A 15,576-nucleotide genomic window follows, 5' to 3' on the forward strand; every position below is an offset into this window, starting at 1 on the left:
GATAATCCAGCATATCAACACTATATACATCAAGATCAATTATTTTTTTCTTGGTTGCTTTTTTGTTTATTGGATGAGATTCATCTCTTTGTCCTTGGAAGTTCTTCATCTCTTGTTGTATGGAAAATCTTGGAGCATAATTACAACTCTGCTGTTAAATCAAGATTAATGCAACTCAAGAATGATCTTCATCTCAAGAAAGGATCTAAATGATGCAGGATTATTTTAGTCGAGCTCGATCTAGTGCGCATCAACTTGCTCAGGCAAGACGTCTTGTTCTTGATGAAGATTTAGTATATCATATATCGAATGGCCTACCTTCTGAATTTAATGCTTTTCGTACTTCAATTAACACACAACTCAAAATTATGGAATCAATTTTATTTTCTGATCTTCTTAATTTACTATTGGGAGAAGAACATCAATTATCAGATTCGTCCTCTGATTTAACATCTGCTTCCGCTAATACTGTGCAAAATTCATCAATTTCCCATTAAAATTCACCTCATTCTTCAACTTCATTCCCTAACATGAATTATTCTCATTATTCACATTCACCTCATCCTCAACACTCGTCTCATTATTCCCCTCGTTCTCATTCATCTGGTGGTTTAAATTTTTGAGCAAGAGGTGGTGCTAGACATTTCAATCCTCCACGTGTTCGTGGTGGTGGTTTTCGTGGTAGATATGCTGGTGGTTAGTTTCGAGGAGGATATAATGGATTTCATGGTCGATCTTATAATTTCTTTCCATAAGAGAGCCAAACTGACATTCCTTGTCAAATGTTTCACTGATCTGGTCATATAGCTCTTGAATGTTATCACGGTTTCAATAAAGCATTCTATGATTATCTTCAATCTCATAATTTGGCATTTGATGATTGTTTCTATGAAGACTTTTATGATGAAGGTTGGAATCCTAATCCTGAAGCTTATGTTGTTTATCCTGCTGATAGTTCTACTTCATATTCTTTTGTGAGTGGTGAAAGCTGGACTCCTGAATCTGTTACACATCATATCACCAATGATCCCAGCAATCTCAATATGCATTCTGAATATCAAGGATGTGATCAAGTAAAAGTGGAAAATAGTGCAGGTTTGTCTATCAATCATATTGGCTCTTTTAATTTTAAGTATGGTACTTCTAATTTTCTTATGAATAATGTTTTACATGTTTCTGCTATATCCAGAAATTTACTTTCTGTGCTTCAATTTACTAGAGACAATAAGTGTTATTTGGAGTTTCATCTTTTTCATTTCTGTGTGAAGGACCTTCAAACTCACAAGGATTTACTTCAAGGGGGTGTAAAAAATGGTCTCTATGATCTCAACCTTGCTTATACACTTTTCAAGAAAGCCTTTGTTAATTCTGGCATAGTAGACTTGGACATCCTACTTTTAGAACACTCAAACATGTCTTGCCAGTTGTGGAAAAATCTGTTAGAGCACAACTCGGTTGAACCCACCAAGCGTTGGTATGTCAAGTTTGGTTGTCATATTTTAGTGGACAAAAACTCATTTAAAGAGTCGCTTGATTATTTACTAGAGTCAATTTCGTATAGGTTAGCTAGAAAGTTATTAGGATATGAGACTTATAAGTATTACGTGAATACTTGAAGAATGTGAAGAAGTAAAGAAACACATCGACGACATCATCCTTCCTCTTGAGGTTAGTAATATTTTGACTTGAACTGCTTCATTCCTAACGTATCTTTCAAGTCGTGATGTATTGAAAACATAACTGCGAAGCTGTGAATGATTATACTCTAGTTAGACATAATATTAAGGAATTACAATACGAAGTATAACGTCTATCTTTTAAACTTCGTATATAAGACATCGACATAATCATATGAATTCTATTGTGATTGTGTATGGGTATGGGTGAAGATTTCGTCCTAGGAAACAATGTTTTACATTCGTTTAAAGGAAGTACAATTCATAAACTTGTTCTGTGAATCAAAAGGAAAATCGCCAGGCTTATTGGTGTTGTTATTCATTGCAAATCTTTGGATAACCAATATGTGTGTTTAGTATAACCGCTCATAACTTATTTATGTATCTTGGTAAAACTATTGACAATGCCTGAATTTTTTATTGGTATGACTTTTATTAGTGAAACCGATCTTAAGTAATCACCTGAGATGGTATGATCGATATTTTGTAATTGGTATGCCCAACTCTAGACATTGGGTAACCTATCCTAGTAAGAGGTACAACCAATCACAAGTATGTGGAATCGATCCTTGTAAGAGGTACAACAAGTCTCAGTAATTGGTAACCGATCATATGACTTGTGAAACCGATCACAAGTAAATACCATAATAATATGGTAACCGATCCTAGTACCTAGTCAACTAATTCTTGGAAAGATAGTGTGACTGATCCTAGTACCCACATGGAGGTAGAACCGAAGCTTTGTGTTTTGGTAGAACTGTGAAACCCATTAATGGTGATTTGATATGATAATCAATCACATGGTTCTTGGAAGTCAGATGAACCAATCCTAACTTGTTTGGAAGTGTGGAAAATCGGTTCCAAGATTGTAAATATGAAAAAGGATTTAGAAAGTAAATATGTAGATATACTTTGAACATGTATAGTAATTCTTATCTTTTATTGTTCAAAGATATTCCTTAATAATTAAAGGAGAATCTCGGATCGAAATAAATTGAAAATCTTTTAATTAAGGTTTTTAGTTTTATATGCTTTTGATTTCCAGCAATTAAATGCATATCTTTAGAAAATAAAAATTAGCAATGTGCATTTACTAATTGGAGATTTCTACTGATATTTCGGTCAATATTTGGACAGACCATTTCCAGGAATTATGAAAACCAATTTTGGCTTTATTGCATATCTTTGAGAATATTAGGTTTTAGAAATTCCTTGGTTTCCAAACTTCCTTGGTCTATAAATATTGAAGTTTGCATTTCGAGCAAACTAATCCTCAGAGCCAACAAAATTATCTAGTTGTGTTGTTACAGATGTAGCCGTCTATTCGGAGAGGAAAGTACCCTAATTAGGCGAAATCTCTTACAACCGCTCGTTTTAAAGACTTATTTGGGATTGAGAAGCTCTACGAGTACCGTTAGTGGGAAACTAGATAATTGCAGTTTATTATTAGTTTTTGATTGATTTGATTGACTAACGGTTGTTGAACTTTGATTGCACTTAGTTTGTTTATACTTGAGAATCTTCCCTTCTGATATAAGACTCACTCAAACTAGATCGAAGTATCGACGAGGATCTTTAGACTGTTTGTAGATCTAAAGACGTCTTGTGATAATCCGTCGTTAATAGACTCTGTGTAATGTTCTTAGTACAATTTGTATCAAGATCCAGAGAATAAAAGTAGTAGCATAGATTGACAGGGAAGATTAGACGAAGAATATGGATGAAAGGGGACGAATTAGAGAAGAAGATGAAGAAATCTTGTTCAGGTGAACGCAACCTCAAGTAGTAAAGAAGTTCATTCATTAAGCTTTCCCAACTCTCTCTTTATTATAGCATAAATACCAATAATCAGGTATCCTAATATCGACCATCCCTAGACATACACATGGGAACATCTGCCTGGCTCCTCTCACAGCAAGGGAACCAATATCTCGAAATTATAAAGGCACTCAACATGATACTCAAGGCAACCTAGGTACATAACTGTTGATGGTGGCTTTTAGTTCAGGGATAAAATTATAAAACCCTACATCTAATAGGCCGACACTCTATAAAGAGACAGATACGTGTAAAGGTGATGGGTGTTTAACGTCTTCACTGGCACACTTATTGAGCAACTCAATATTCTCTCGTAAAAATTTACCCAGAATGGTGCATATAGAAACAATCCCAGGAATTCTGTAAATTTTTGCACCTTGCCTACATTCAATTAATATAAGTTTCTTTGAATTCTTTCTAAGATATGTTCCCCGGCTGAACCCTTAATGTTGATATGGCATGACAATTTGTGTTCACTCCCAGCAGAGTAACACGAATTTCAAAGTATCAAGGATAAGGTCTTTGCATAAGTTATTCAATCAGAAAGCATGCTGCTCTCTGGCAATGAACTTAAAAGAACTCTGTGTGAAAACATAGAATTCAATCAATTATCCTGACTAATTTGCAAAAGTTAGGGTTTTGCGCCTTACGCAATATATCGTACCTTGCTTGTCGAAATTAAGCCCAGGAAAACTAGGTAATTCTTCCGCCATGGATTAGCAGATGCAAAATCTTTCCCAGAATCAGAAAACAAGGAGCCGCATGATAGGAGCAGCAACAAAGAGAGGCGTGACCATGCCTTAGGCCAACCGGCGCCATTTGCCATTGGCCACGCATCATCCTAAATCGGCCCTATTTCTCTCGACCAATCAGGTCGCTGATAGACACATTTTTTGTGTCTGATATAATCTCAATTGTATATATTGTTAGTGCTCGATTTTGTATTTATTATGGCTTTTTGTGTCTTTGTAGGTATTTTTGGGAAAATAAGCTTTTGCGGCGAAGTTGAAGCGAAAAGTGGTTTTTGCGCTCGTGGGAGAAAATTATTATACGGACCCTAAGCTTGGATAAGGGGTAACCTAATTATTAAGGGGCACCCTTCTTCTCAAACTCAAAAATAAGTTTTGGCGGGAAAAATTATTCATTTCTGGCAGATTTTCAATCAACAAAATGAAGGTGTTATTGTGCGATTCAATCGCTGAAAATTGGTGGGAAGTTGTGATTTAACATGGAAAAGCTAGTGTGAGTGTTCGTTTAGCCCAGAATTGGCTAGCCAATTCACGAGCTCAAAACAGAGAAAACACGTAAAGAGAGAGTTTCTTCACGAGTTCTGGAAGAATTTGTGAGTGTTCTGCTCGTGTTTGATGGATCGAGCAACTTTATGGAGCATGTGTAATCGAATTGGAGCGTGTTGGACCGGAGAAAACGCGTGGAGAAGATTATTCAGGAAAGTATTGCCGAGGAGAATAAAAAAGAATAATTGAAAATATTTTGTAATTAACTCGAGATATTCCATTGCTGTTGAGTATAAAAGGGTCTGTGGGAATTCAGAGAAGTGGTCGAGAGTTGGGAGTCTAGAGGAGGGCTAGAGATAGTGAGTTTCGGGAATTGCAGAGTAAAAAAAATCAAATTACAGTAATATTTGTGCTACTGCTGTTGAGAAGAAAGTACGAAGAACATAAAGGTGCCAAAGCTTGTCGTTAATAAACCGTGGTTTATTCCTGGTTTTGCAACAGTCTTTGCAGCGACACTTCAACAGTGACTACAACACTTTATTTTTAAAGTATACTGTAACAGTGTTTGCAACAATTATAAACGTTGCAAACACCCGATTTTGTAATTTTTCTCCATTTCATCATTTGTAAGCACCATTTGAGCAATGAATACCAATTTTGAGCAAGTTTACACAATAATGAGCTAAACCCATCCTATGGGGAGACGGAGGAAGCTATTCTGCCAATGAAAAAGTGGTAATTTCTATTTTAATAGTTTATGTAATTTAATTTATGATTATTTTCCTAGAATAAAAAGTTTTTCCAATGATTTTTATTAAGCAATTGTTATTTTAATTGATGGTATATCCTTAACTTTGAGTTCTTGATATTCCATGCTTTCAACTTACAATTGCTCTTTTATAAAATCTATTTTTGCAATAATTAGAATCATTTAAATGGAAAATTGCATAATAATAATAATAATATCACTTTGGAATTGATAGAAAAGTGGAACCCTTAGCCCCAGTTTCTCCAAAATATTGACATCACTTTTTGAATCAAATTTGCAATATTTATTTAAATCTAGAAATCCATTTCCTCCACAAGTCTGAAACGAACTTTTTACCACTATCACTACAACAATTTTGAAAACCATCAGTCGCCTTAAACTCGCCACACGTACATAAGTTGTGGCTGGGTCCATACTTGCCGGCCCCATTCCCCATTGACCAATTAGGTCGTATTAAACCTGCCATGCGCACCAAAAGAGTAGCCACTCCATGCTTGGCCGGCTCCCTACTTTCATTGACCAATAAGGATTCTCTAAACCTGCCACAACTTTAAAAAGGGTGGAAATTGTGTCAAGAGGTTACTATACTAAGTTGGATTCCCAAAACCACGCCAACATGCAAACGGCATGCCAAACATGCCAAAAACAAACATGCCAGGCGCACATGCCAAACGACATGCCAAACGCGCATGCCAGGCGCACATATCGAAAAGCATGCCAAAAGCATGCCAATCGCACATGCATAAACTATTCCATCCATGCCGCAACGCCACTAGCATGCACTAAAGGCACCACTGTGCCATTGTCAGGCGCCAACAGAAGGGAGCCACAATCAACGGCTACCCTTCTCCATGAGATGCAATCTCAGCCATCCAAGGTTTCCACCAAACTAACAGACTTGTGGCAACTTTTAAGCGACCCTCCGTGCCACTGACATGCACGAGCCATGCCAGCCATGCTGCAATTCCACTGGCATGCACCAAAGGTGCCATTGCGCCATTACCAAGCGCCAACAGAAGGTATCCATAATCAACGGCTTCCCTTCATCATGAGATACAATCTCAGCCATCAAAGTTCGCCACCGAGCCGGCAGGCTTGTGGCAAGTTTCAGGCGACCAGCCAAGACAAGCCTAATAGCATCACATGTTATTTTTCTGCGGAAAGCCTCTTGATTCTAACTTGTCACACGTAGAAAAGTGCTACATGCTTTCCACGAAAAAATTCAAGACATCAAACATATCACAAACTAGGGGATACTCATCAGAGTATTGGTCTGACGGTTTACAGCGTGCAGTGTGCAATACGCCCGTTACAAGAAAGTATCATGAAGAAGGGTGGTTAGTAATGGCAATAAGTAATGGTGTAAACGTTTCCTTCATCATGGAAGCATGAATTCTGATGTTATACGTTACTCCACCCTTCCACTACTCAATTGTTTCCACTTCCTACGAGACCAGGGTACGTTTTACTACGACTTGTATAAATAGGTTTCACATATTTCCACCAAACGACAAGTTTTGGTCAGGAGAGCAACACAATATCCATAAATTACCTGATAGATTTTCATTCATCTAGCTAGTTCTACTTTCTGATATAATTCGTAAAAGACCACACCTTCAAAATCAACTATTCTGGTCTCAACACTTTCTTCGCTTCCCTCCCTAAGACCAACCCTTCTCCTTCACTTTGTGACCGAAGCAAGCCTGTAACGGCCATTTCTTGGTTTAGGCCAGGATTGTATAGATTTATCTCTCGAATCAAAAGTACTCCCGTGCAGTGCGTTGTTTAGGGTCTAGAATCGTTTCTCATACACACACACAAAATTACCAAAACCGGCAGAAGCAGTTTTCACCCACAAATAATTTGCGACCATGGTGGGAGATTAATCTCTCAGTTGCAATATTAATTTCCAATTTCCAATTCCATTTTTCAATCCCGATCTCAAGATGGTATAACTCAGGTCCGGATCAACAACAAACCCTGAAAACACTAGCGCTGAAAATACATTCGGTATTAACGTTCCTTCCAGTGGCATTAATACGCCACCTATCAACACTAGCGGTGCAGAAAACGTTCCTTCAGGTGTTACACCTCCGGTCACCAGAGCCAGGGCTGCTGCCGCCACCCCAAACATTTTTTCAAGTGTGATACTTCCAATCGTCACCAGAGCCACTGCTACTCCACCCTCAGGACGAGAAACTGAGGGATCCATAGGAAACCGATCCCGTATCACCATTGCTGATTTGATGGAAAGACAGGAGGTTTTCGCTAGAGCTCAGACGGACATGGCTTCGACTCAGAAATAAGTGCTTATTTTTCTCAAGACACTGACGGAGTAACTACCACAGGCACCACGCCAAACAGAGCCAATGAGGAACACCTTCAATACTCCTGGCGCCGATAACTCGGTAGGTAGCACCTTTGTAGATGAAGAGACTCGTCCAGGAGCTCCAGCGGAGAGGAATCAACCATCTAATTTTGTCACACGAGAAGATTTGGAACGACTTCTTCGAAACCGAGACAAAAGCGATTCTGCGGACATGCATCAGTATCAACCCCGTATCCTCCTGAAGTACAAAGAATTCCTCTTCCGAGAGGGATACTCTTCTCCTCAATTCTCCTTGTATGACGGCACCGGTAATGTGCGTGAACATGTATCTTGATTTTTGGAATCCTTGGGCGAACACGAATACAATCATGTTCTCCATTTGAAAGAGTTTTCGAAGTCACTTACCGGAAGAGCATACACGTGGTACAACAGCATTACACCGAATAGCATATCCAACTGGGGTGAAATGGTCACGGCTTTCTAAAAAAATTACTTTTTTGTGTCTGAAAAAATTACCTTCTCAGATTTAGGAAGGATGTTTCAACGAAACAATGAACATCTAAATGATTATGTCAAAAGATTAAGAATTCAAGCGTTGTATTGTCACGACCCAAACGTGACCGAACAACAATTAGTGGATTCTTTCATCAATGGCATGGTTCCCATCTACCATGCCTTAATGGAGAATATGTGATCCCAGACATTCTCTGAACTTCATGAGGATGCTAAACGGTCGGCTCACAACAGTACCAACATTGTTGGAAAGAACCAGGCCAGCCAAGGTTGAAGACGCACGCGAAACTCGAGGAAATAGACATCTCATCAACAAGAAATATAACACTGGTCCCTATGTGAGCGTGATAAGGGAAAGAGGGAAAAGAAAGGCTCCAACGGCAGAACAACAATCCAAGCGCGCAATGCCAGTACATCAGGTGGCTCCACCGCGAAAGACCGCAGCTAAGGCTCTTGCGCAGCATCAAGAATCCGGAGAAAAGGCCTTAGATTTCCCGTTCCCAATCGAAGAATTAATTAAATTATAGGAAGCATGGATCCAGGATGGCGCCATCAAGTTTCCTCATATCAGGCGACCATCAACTGAAGAGGAAATGGCAAACCCTAAGTATTTACGCTACCACAGGTTTGTCCATCACCCGACCAGTTACTGCAATAGATTAAATCGTATCTTCAAAGAAAAGGTGGAGGCAGGGGAACTTCAACTGGGAAATGAGGGAGTTCACAGAGATCCTCTTCCAGTCAGGAGTTGCAGGCTCTCTGGAGACTTTGTTCACAAAACCGTGCAATCCATGATGCAGCATGTATGGGAAATTTTCTATTTTTCCAAGGCACATCGTCAAGATATATTCACATCCCTTAATCACGTTGTGTCGGGAAAGCGACCTTTTCCTATTGAAGAAACCACACCAGAATCCCAAGCTCTCTCAGGAAGTGGTGTTGGGAAATGCAACTGGGTACTGCTGACCATGGTTTATCTGAGGGACGCCGATCTTGATAACACATTGATCGATGCGGCCTCTGACTTTAACATCGTTACCATCAAGACTCTGAGAGTTGCGAGAATTTCGAAGCAAGAGGCTATTCTTTCCCCAATTGTGGTCAAAAACTTGGAAGGAGAAGCAATATACGCATATGTCTACATCAACCTTGAAATTAAGGTGGGAGATGCTCTAACACATGGCAAATTCCACATTGTCAAAGAACTCTCAAATTACGACATGATTCTGGGACGCTCATGGGTACATGGCAATAAAGCGAAATTAGGAGTATCCCCTATGCCGGTGTTGATACCCTAAAGAATTTCCAACAAGCCATCCAACCCTGAAGATCACATGTTGTCGTATCAATAACTTACCAAGGTAACTCAATTACTTGGAGAAAGCCTGTCGACATTCATCCGAAGATTCCGAACAAAAGTAAGTCTTATTGAACAACCCTTTCTGCACCTAGTCACTTCTCCTCTCGGTCAGGAATGGGGCCTCGGTCCAGTTATCAACCCGGGCGTCATTAAGAGACGTGAATGGGATGTTGGGCCTTTCAAATGCTTTGTCAAAAATTTAGAAGTTGCCTCAGTCAACGATGACAAGCTCAAAATCAAGTGGTTGTGCAACGTCCAAACCCATTTCAAATTAGAGATATGGTAGTCAAGGCGACCGCGTTTGAAGTTGGAGATGTAACAGTGAAGCTAGCCGCTCAACCTGATTCTCCTAAAGAAAGGGAAGACGATCCATACCTGGTGGAAGATGTTTTCTTGGGAAGTTACTGCAAACTCATCAATGACGACAAACTGTAAGGCGTGACAATTCACTCGCGATGGCTCAAGCCCTTCAATACCTAAAACGATGTGCTACCTTTTCCTCCAGCGTTTTCCTTTTAAGTATTTCCTTCAGTAATTTCCCTTTTCCCTGCAATATTTGTAATTCCTTCAAAATGATTGCACTGCTTGCATTCATAATTAGGGTTTCGATTTTAATTAAAAATATCTTTATTTCAAAATAATTTTTCCTAAATCATCTCAAGGGAAAAGAATCCAGCAAACCCACAAAGTCATTACCTATCAATTAAAAACCAGAAAAAATCAAACCTTACAAGAAATATCTTATTCGAAGAAAAAAAATACTGAAAAAGGGAATGCACAAAGAACAAGATCATCGAGTGACTGCACGGACGCCTTCCTTCAAGAACATCTGGCTTCAACTTTTGACTGGCAAGGATTCTCTACTTCTCACTATGTGCTTCTATCTTGTGACGGCTCACACTTCTACATACCCAGGTGGCATATCACGGACGTCTTGTGTAATTTGCGAGGGAAAATCCAATAAAAGGTTGGTCAAAATCCTTAATCATTGCTACTGTTTTTCCCTGTTTTGAGTTACTGTTTCCAACGACATGCGAAACGTTCCCATGGAAGTAGCTAAACGTAGAGAATGTGACACGCCTACTAGCATTATTTCTGCGTTATTTATGTGATTTGACTTCCCATCCGCTGAATCGCTTTGGAAGGGTGGAAGAACTTGTTTTTCTCAAAAGGGGTTTTAGGTATCTTCTGGGAGATTTTATTCATTCAATCAAAGAGGTGAAATTATCAAAGCAGATGAAAGAATATTACTTGGTGAAACATGGATTCAGTTGCACAAACAAAAAGAAAAAACTGAAGTATCAAAAACATCTACGATCTACGAAAAGATTGTTTTCTCTGCGGAAGGAAATCACAAAATGGAAAACCAGTTGTCAATGAAAAGACACCTTGTTCAATGACGCCTCCATCAGATCTTTTTCAAGCACTTTCCCCAGTACCCTCTCCGACAGCAAACATTCCATCTCGAAGCCGTTTCAGCAGCAACTTCAACATCCCATTTAGAAGTCGTTTGAGCAGCAACTTCAATATTTCATCCAGAAGCCGTTCCAGCAGCAGCTTCAGCATACCATATAGAATCCGTTTTAGTAGCAACCTCAGCGTCCCTTCCAGGATCCTTTTCGAAAACGGCTCAAACATATGCTTTCGCCGCCTCATCATCTGCCTTGGCAGCATCCTCAGCGATCGCTTCAACTCCCCCAGTAGCAGTTTCGGCATCCACTCCGGGAGATGCCTCAATCTCGTAAACCGCGTCAACATATTTCTCCGGAAATTTTCCAACAACCCCTTGAGGATGCTCCAGTTTGTCCACATCGGAATCAAGGATTACGATGCCATTATGGACGGGATAATCAAGCTGGCTCTCGCCCAGAAGTTTCTTGGGCTCGACCCTTCGCCTTTTCAATTGAGAATCAAATTGATTAGCCCTGACATTGGGATGTGTAAAAGCTTCATGACTTTGAGATTTCCATACTTGTTGGGACGCTTCATCATGTCTCTATTTCTCCTCCATGTCCATCAAAGCCATGAAAGCTTGAGCACGCACCCGCACGATGCGTAGATGTGTGAGAGACATGCCTTGTATAATCCGGACGGCTGCATGGAACAAAGTGTTGATTTGGTTTAATATCTCCTCATGTGAAGAAAACCTGGGTTTGTCAACTTCAAAAAAATTTTACGAGGAGTCAAAGGTATGATCATCACCGGAAGATCCCATTGTGCACTACAAACAAATAAATAAATAAAATTGCATTATGTCTGCATCGGCAATCTACATGATGAAGAAGACAAAATAGATAACTAGGAGAAGAGACACGAGTCAGTACCTGCGAAGAGGATGGATGCAATTCTATGGTGATCTATATGAAATAAAGGCTCAATATCGCCTCTTATATTGGGCGGATTGATGAAGCCTGAGAAAGAAAACCCTTTTACCAGCTGTGTATCAAGGCTCCGAACGTGGGATACCAACTGGATTAGATACTTGAATGTATAGATAATTAAGGTTTGGAATCCAGGTCAGCAGTCATCCCTGCAATTTCATGACCTAGCCAACGCCATCTTCCTGCTCCGCAACCAGCCAAAGCAGCGCCATCTTCCCGCTCCACGGCCAAGCAAGCAGCGTCATGACTCCAATACTCCGTGTTCAAATCCGTGTTATCTCCTCCCATCCCGTGACCTAGCCGTCTCCATACTCACTGTTTGGATATACAAATATCCAAGTCCAGTTTCCATCATTCCACAGACTGAAGCCAAGCGTCATCTCCATATGTTTTGTGACCTAACCAGCTAGCGTCATCCACCGATTTGTGGCCCAAGCCAGCAACACCATCATTACCGCACCACATCTGAATCCGCGGCGTCAGCATCAGCCCCATGGCCCAAGTTGGCACCAACTTTCCGGGAAGCAAAGCTCGCCAGCACCCTGTGGCCAAGCCGGAAATATGCCAAGCCGCCGACACAAAGATCATAGACTACTTGTGCCTCCTGCCAAAGGTTAGTCGGATTTCCCTAGCAATTTCTTCATGTCTTGCCCTTTCGATTTTACTCTTGTCTGTCGCCATCTCATGCTTACCCCGCAACAATGCCATTGTTACGTTCTAAGCAGGGGACTTAATGTTGATGGTGGCTTTTAGTTCAGGGATATTATTGTAAAACCATACATCTAATAGGACGACACTCTGTAAAGAGATAGAGTCGTGTAAAGGTGACGGGTGTTTAACCTCTACACAGGCACACTTATTGAGCAACTCAATATTATCTCATAAAAATTTACCCAGAATGGTGCATGCAGCAACAATCCCATGCATTCTGTAAATTTTGGCACCTTGCCTACATTCAATTAATATAAGTTTCTTTGAATGCTTTCTATTCTATGTTCCCCGGCTGAACCCTTAATGTTGATATGGCATGACAATTCGTATTCACTCGCAGCAGAGTAACACGAATTTCCAAGTATCAAGGATAGGGTCTTTGCGTAAGGTATTCAATCAGAAAGCATGCTGCTCTCTGGCAATGAACTTAAAAGAACTTTGTGTCAACACATGTAATTCAATCAATTATCCTGACTAATTTGCAAAAGTTAGGGTTTTTCGTGTTGCGCGGTATATCAGACCTTGCTTTTCGAAATTAATCCCAGGAAAACTAGGTAATTTATCCGCCATGGATTCGCAGATGCAAAATCTTGCCCAGAATCAGAAAACAAGAAGCCGAAGGATATGAGCAGCAACAAAGAGAGGCGTGGCCATGCCTTAGGCCAACCGGTGTCATTTTCCATTGACCACGCCCATCCTAAACCGGTCCTATTTCCCTCGACCAATCAGGTCGCCTTAAACTCGCCACACGCACATAAGTTGTGGCTGGGCCTATACCCATATCTCCTGCACAAGCATGATGGGAACTTTTGGGCAAGCTGAATCTGGACGCTCTTATCTAACAATATCCGCAGCTCTAGTTTGACCATTCCCAAATCTCTGTTCACTGCCATGGCATTAAGTCCAGCTAAGCTTAATTTATTTTCTTTTTTTTATCTAGTTGGGTGTTGCTAATCTTTTACAAGATTTTGTCATGATCACCAACCTCAGGTACCTGGCTCCAGAGTATGCAGCAAGTGGTAGATTCTCTGAAAAGTCAGATGTCTTTTCTTTTGGGGTCCTGCTTCTAGAATTAATTACAGGGCACCTCTTAGTTCAATACCTTGTCAGCGACCTAATACAGTAAAAACCTCTCCCGGGGAATTACTCTATGTAGAAATAAAATCCACATAAAAATATAAATTTATGATCCCGACTCGGACCAGTTATATTTAAGAATAAACTCTATATTGGAATAAGTCATCATTTTTTCTGGTCCCGTCTTAAGGAACTCTCCATATAAGAATAACTGACATCATAATATAAATATATAGTACTTATCATACATCAAAGTTTAAGATGAAGTGATACTTGTAACCATATTACAATTTTGTTTTGCTTCAAAACATTTTTTATTTTATTTTTTGTATGCAACTTAATACGAATGTCTTCATACTCATTTGATTTCATTTGTCAATTTTCGATGTGACAATTGTGATGTATATGAAAAAAAATTATTAGAAATTTGGTATATATATAAATATAAAAAAAATCCTCATTTAAATAATGCTTGTTTATACTTGGATACATTTTTGTGTTTCCTATGAATATGCGCAAATACACATATGAAATTTTTTCATTGGGTTTATTCAAGTTAGACCTCCGTATTAGGATAGCCTCCATATAAGAATATTTGTTTTTGGTTCCTAGGATATTCTTACACAGAGGTTTTGTTGTACTGATTCAGACACGGTCGTTATCTTGGTGGATTGGGTAATTACTGACTATTTTATCTCTTATCTCTTATCTTTTTCTTATTTACATGAAAGTTTTTATTTTAACTACTAATTATTATTTTTTTATTTAGGCACGACCGTTGTTTGACGAAATTGCTGATCCGAAGCTGCCAAACTACAATCACCAGGAAATGAAGCAGATGGTAGGATGCGCGGCTTTATGTGTGCGTCATTTGGCTTCTGATTGGTCGCGGATGAGCCAGGTGGTCATATATTTAGAAGGAAGCGTCCGTAATCTGAATGAGGTAAGCACAAATTCTGAAACGGATTTGACAGATTTAAGGTGGATGGCGTTTGAAAATGAAAGCTGGGATGATGACGAGCTGCCGTTCTTCTCAGCTCAGAACAATAGTGCATTTGAATGCTCTCGCAGTGTTGGCGTTTTATTTTTCATATTGTATCCTATCATCATAAAGTCCCTCCGTTCCACTATTAATTGATCTATTTACTTTTAGATTTTGTCCGATTATAAATGACCTATATCACTTAACAATGAGGTATTTCTAAATTTATCTTTTTAATTAATTATAAGATATATAAGAAATATGCATAATTTGATAGCCATGTTTTTATATTTGTTATGTATATGTTTTAAAATGCTTTTCGATGGTATGAAGTTTGCGAATATCCGTGGTGTAGTTTGGGAGATAAATCATTTCAAAATTTCATTAGTTATTATCCATAAAGGTATAACTGTAGAAAATGCTTAAAAATATTTTTTCCCTTACTTACCTTAAAAATTGTGCAAACTTGAACTAGGTCGATTAATAATGAGATGGAGGAAATATAAAGGATCAGGTGTTATCTGTTTGTATAAAAGACAATAAATACAACATATTAGTTTTCATTTTGTTTGGTGTGGTGGCATTTTTTATTATTATTTTTAAATATTTAGAGCTTTGTATAGTGTTGTTGAATATTAGGGAAGCTCAAGGTAGTGTTCGTGCAGCTGCTGAGGCAGCTGATAGTAGTGGTACTACTTTCGAAGAGGATGTGTGGTTTAGACCTG

This window comes from Papaver somniferum, chromosome 10 (assembly GCF_003573695.1).
Source record: "Papaver somniferum cultivar HN1 chromosome 10, ASM357369v1, whole genome shotgun sequence".
NCBI lineage: Eukaryota > Viridiplantae > Streptophyta > Magnoliopsida > Ranunculales > Papaveraceae > Papaver > Papaver somniferum.